Source organism: Petaurus breviceps, unplaced genomic scaffold (genome assembly GCF_028583685.1).
Source record: "Petaurus breviceps papuanus isolate PSGF00001 unplaced genomic scaffold, PetGlider_PUasm1.0 76, whole genome shotgun sequence".
Classification (NCBI taxonomy): Eukaryota; Metazoa; Chordata; class Mammalia; order Diprotodontia; family Petauridae; genus Petaurus; species Petaurus breviceps.
In genome coordinates, this window is record NW_027186473.1 from 44,622,409 (window position 1) to 44,628,275 (window position 5,867).

Here is a 5,867-nt window from a genome sequence, read left to right on the forward strand (position 1 = left end):
AGGGGAAAATATGGTCATTCAGTGGAATAGAGGACTTTCAAGCATTCTTGATGAAAAAACCAGAGTTGAATAGAAAATTTGACATTCAAATACAAGAAGCAAGAGAAGCATGAGAAGGTAAACAAGGAAAAGAAATCATGAGGAACTTATCAAAGTTGAAATATTAACATTCCTACATGGAAAAAATGATAATTGTAACTGATGAAACTTTTCTCAGTATGAAAATCGTTGAAGGGAATAGAAATATATGTATATGTCTATATCAGAGGGTATACGGGCATATGGATACATATGTGAATGTGTGTATATATGTTTAAATGTATACATAGATAGAGGGCACAGGACCAATTTAATAGGAAGGGATGATACTTAAAAGGTGAAATAAAGAGGTGAGAGAGGAATATAATGAGAGGAGATGGGGAGAAACAGAATGGGGTAAACTATCTCATACAGAAGAGGCCAGGGAAAATGGTTACAATGGAGGGGAAGAATAGGAAGGCTAAAGTGAATGGGTCAACCTTATTCTCATTGAATTTGGCTTGGGGAGGGAATGAAATACACACTAAATAGGGTATCTCACCCTACAGGAGAGTAGGGGGGAAGGGGATGAGAGGGGGGATGATAGAAAGGAGGGCAGGCTGGGGGTTGGAGGGAAGTTGGAAGCACTCACTTTTGAAAAGGGATGGGATTAAAGTTGTGAATAGAACAAGTGGGAGGTGGGATAGGAGGGAGAGAAATATAGTCTGTCTTTTATAATATATCTACTATTGGTAATGTTTTCCATTAGCTACACATGTATAACCTATACTGAATTGCTTATCTTCCCAATAAGGGTGGGTGACAAGGGAGTAAGGGAATGAATCTGGAATTCAAAGTTTTAAAATCAAATGTTAATATATATAATTAATACTATTTTACATGTAATTGGGAAAGAAGATATACAGGCACTGGGGCATAGAGATCCACCATGCCGTAATGGAAAAGTCGAAGGGGGTATAGGAGAAGATATGGGAGAGAGCAGATTGGAGGAGGGAATATCCTGTGGGACTGCTATTTTGGGGTGGTAGGTAGGGGAAAAATGGGGAGAAATTTTGTAACTCAAAATCTGGCGGAAATGAATGATGTAAATCAGAAGTTAATAAAGCATTTGAAAAATGAAAAAAATGACTCTAAACAAATTCTAATGTATCAGAACTCAAAATAGATGGAGTGAAACTATTTTCCAGCCCAAGGCAATTTGAAAAGTCAGCAGGAAAGGTCTGTTACATCATGTTGAGAGAGAAGTGCAGTCCAGCGCAGACCATATCTCAGTGAACCTTAGTTGTCTGCAAGTGACTGAATCAATGGCAGCAGTGTTGGTTTCCATATCTCTCAGCCCATAGATGCCAAGGACAGCTTAGAAGGTCAGCTAGAAAGTTGTGTGGCACCTGGGAGAGAATGGAGAGCATTCTAACATAGGCTGTGCCAGCATAACCCCAGCCTCAGCAAATGAGGACTAGACCTTGTGAGTTACTGAATCAGCAGTGGTAGTGACTGCAACTGTTTCTAGAGCACTCAGTTCACAGATGGTAAAGGGGGTTGAACAACTGCTCAGAGGAGATTACAGAGGTCTTTTGTCTAGTACTGAGGCAGGACTCTGTTGTTTTCCCATACCTGGATCCAAGTCACAGTCCTATGTGGCAGTCCCAGGGCAAGGAGCACTAGCATAGCAGAGCTTATGGCCAAAGTGGAGACAGGACCCTTCTCACAGTTCTAGGGTAGAAAATAATACTTGTCACTCACAGACCATAGCAGAGGATAAGAGAGTAGTAAAGACCTTTCCTTAGATCTTACCACGTTGGGAGAACTGAAAACTTACAGGTCCCTAGAAATGTGTTTGGAAACAGCTGAACAAAACCCGTAAAGCTTGGGACAGTTCACCTTCCACCCTGGAAGCAAAGCCCTACTGTAACAAAGATTTAAAAGTCAAGTAATAGACTGGGGAAAATGAACAAACAATGGAAAAACCCTCTGACTATAGAAAGCTATTATTGTGACAATGAATATCAAAACAAACATTCAGAAGACAACAAAGTCAAAGCCCTTACATCCAAAGCCTCCAAGAAAAATATGAATTGATCTCAGGTCATGGAAGAGCTCAAAATGGATTTTGAAAATCAAGTAACAGAAGTAGAGGAAAAAACTGGGAAGAGAAATGAGAGTTATATAAGAAAATCATGAGAAAAGAGTCAACAGCTTGGTTAAGGAGATGCAAAAAAATACTGAAGAAAATAACACCTTAAAAAACATTCTAGGCCAAATGGCAAAAGAGGTCCAAAAGCCAATGAGGAGAATGCCTTAAAAATCAGAATTGGCCAAATAGAAAAGGAGGTCCAAAAGCTCACTGAAGAAAATAATTCCTTAAAAATTAGGATGGAGCAAATAAAAGCTAATGACTTTATGAGAAATCAAGAACAATCAGACAAAACCAAAAGAATGAAAAAATAGAAATCAGTGTGACATATCTCATTGGAAAAACAACTGACCTGGAAAATCGATCCAGGAGAGAGAATTTAAAACTTATTGGACTACCTGAAAGCCATGATCAAAAAAAGAGCCTAGACATCATCTTTCTTTCCTTTTTTTGTTTTTGGAGGGCCATTGGGGTTAAAGCACTTGCCCAAGGTCACATGGCTAGTTTTTGTGTTAAGTGTTTGAGGCTGGATTTGAACTCAGGTGCTCCTGACTCCAGTGCCGGTTCTCTATTCATTGCACCACCTAGCCACCCTATTCATCATCTTTCAAGAAAATATCAAGGAAAACAGCCCTGATATTCTAGAACCAGAGGACAAATAGAAATTGAAAGAATCTGATGCGCAAAGGCCTCACGAGAGCTGAGAAATAATACATATTACCCACAAGTTTGTTATCTTCCTTTCTCATTCAGCTGGCCATGATGCCAAAAGGGAAGAAGGCCAAGGGGAAGAAGGTGGCTCCGGCCCCTGCTGTAGTAAAGAAGCAGGAGGCCAAGAAAGTGGTCAATCCTTTGTTTGAGAAGCTTCCCAAGAACTTTGGCATTGGTCAGGACATCCAGCTCCAAAGGGACCTTATTTGATTTGTCAAATGGCATCGGTACATCAGACTGCAGCATCAAAGTGCTATCCTTTATAAGCGTTTCAAGGTTCTGCCAGCAAATAACCAGTTCACCCAAGCTCTGGATCATCAGACAGCTACTCAACTGCTTAAACTGGCTCACAAGTATAGACCAGAGACAAAGCAAGAGAAGAAGCAAAGGCTGCTTGCTTAGACTGAACAAAAGGCTGCAGGCAAAGGAGATGTCCCCACTAAGAGACCACCTGTTCTCAGAGCAGGTGTTAACATTGTTACTACCCTGGTAGAAAAGAAGAAATCACAGTTGGTAGTGATTGCACATGATGTGGACCCCATTGAGCTAGTGGTCTTCCTACCTGCCTTGTGCTGGAAAATGGGGGTTCCTTACTGTATTATCAAAGGTAAAGCAAGACTCAGATGCTTAGTTCACAGAAAGACCTGCACGAGCATTGTCTTCACACAGTTTAATCCTGAAGATAAGGGAGCCCTGGCTAAGCTGGTGGAAGCCATCAAAACCAATTATAACGACAGATATGATGAGATCTGTCATCACTGGGGTGGCAATGTTCTGGGTCCAAAATCAGTGGCTCGTATTGCCAAGCTGGAAAAGGCAAAAGCTAAGGAATTTGTAACCAAATTGGGTTAAATGTGTATTTGATTTTTCCCTATGTAAAAATAAAAACTAACCAAAAAATAAAAAAGAAATTGAAAGAATCCACCAATCACTTCCTGAATGAGATTCCAAAAGGAAAACTGCTAGGAATATTATAACCAAATCCCAGAGTTCCCAGATCAAGTAGAAAGTACTGCAAGCAGCCAGACAATTCAAGTATTGTGGAACCACAATCAGGATAACACATGATTTAGCAGCTTCTACATTAAAGGATTGGAGGGTTTGGAACATGATATTCTGGAGGGCAAAGGAACTAGGATTACAACCAAGAATCACTTACCCAGCAAAACTGAATATAATCCTTAAGAGAAAAAAATTGAAATTCAATGAAATAGAGAACTTTCAAACATTCTTGATGGAAAGACCAGAGCTGAATAGAAAATTGACTTTCAGATACAAGACTCAAGAGAAGCATAACAAGATAAACAAGAAAGGAAATAATAAGGGACTTAATAAGGTTAAACTGTTTACATTCCTACAAAAGAAGATGCTATTTATAACTCATAAGACGTTTCTCATTATTAGGGTAGGATACAGGTGTGAGTTGAATATGAAAGGATGATATCTAAAAAATAAAATTAAAGGGTGAGAGAGGAATTTACTGGGAGAAAGAGAAAGGGAGAGGTAGAATGGAATAAATTCTCTCTCACAACAGAGTCAAGAAAAACCTTTTACAATGGATGGTAAGAATAAATAGGAGGGAGAATAGGATGGAGGGAAAAATAGCAATAGGAACAGTGAAAAAATTTTGAATTAAGTTTCTCTGATAAATGACTCATTTTTCAAACACATAGAAAACTGTGTTAAATTTGTAAAAATAAGAGCCATTTCCCAAATGATAAATGATCAAAAGATATAATCAGTTTTCAGATGAAGTAATCAAAGGTATTACATGAAAAAATATTCTAACTCATTATTAGAGAAATGCAAATTAAAACAATTCTGAGGTGTTACCTCTTACCTATTAGATAGATTGTCCAAAAGACAGTAAAGGTTAATGACAAATGTTGGAGGGGATGTGGTAAAAATGAGACATCAGTGCATTGTTGGTAGAGTTGTGAACTGATTCAACCATTTTGTAAAGCAATTTGGAACTGTGCCCAAAGGGCTATAAAACCTAGCGATACCACTACTAGGTCTATATCACAAAAGAGATAAAAAACAAAAAGGAAAGGGACATATATGTACGAAAATATTTATAGTGGCTCTTGTCTGGAGGTAAAGAATTAGAAATTGAGAGATGTCCATCAATTGGGGAATAGCTAAACAAGTTGTGGTATGTGATTATAAGGGAATACCATTGTACTATAAAAAAATGATGGGCAAGATACTCTCAGAAAAACTGAATGGGCTGATGGAAAGTGAAACTACTGTGTACAAAGTAAAAGCAATATTGTACGATGATTGGCCATGAATGACTTAGCTATTCTCAGCAATACAATGATCCAAGATAAATATCTGAAGGACTCATGTGAAAAATACTTTACATTCCCAGAGAAATAACTGTTCAATTAGAGATTGAAACATGCTTTTTTTAACTTTATTTTTTCCTGAGATTATTTTTTTCTATGTTTTCTTTCAAAACATGACTATTATGGATGTTTTGCATGAGTACACATGTATAACATACATCAAATTGCTTGCTTTCTCAATGAGGGGGTGGAGAGAGAGGAAGGGAGAAAATTTGGAACTCAGATTTAAAAAAAAAGTGAAAAGTTTTTACATGTAAATGGGGAAATATAAAATACTACATAAAAAAATAAGAAGATAAAGAAAGACTAGGAGGAATAGTGAGTCATCCTGACTGCATGATAACGATTCAAAAAGACCATATGGACAAAATCTAATTATATGAAATTCAATATAGGGAAAATTAAAGTCTTACACAATTTTGAAAAATTAGTTTTACAAATAGAGGTGGGGGAGGCATGTTTAGATAACAGTATCTTTGCAAAAAATTTGGTGGCTTAAGTGAATTACAATTTTAATTTGAGTCAGCAGTAATATATGACAACCCCAATTGTTAACATAGCCTTGGGTCTATTTAAGAGGGTCAGAGATTCTAGGAATAAGAGATGATAATCTCTATATTCTGTGGAACTCA

The 5,867-nt window shown here is 37.6% G+C and overlaps 1 pseudogene; it reads left to right on the top strand.

Moving 5' to 3' along the window:
• Nucleotides 1-2,864: 2,864 nt before the first annotated feature.
• LOC138174814 (large ribosomal subunit protein eL8 pseudogene) lies at nt 2,865-3,774 on the top strand (annotated as a pseudogene).
• The last annotated feature ends 2,093 nt before the right edge of the window (nt 3,775-5,867 follow it).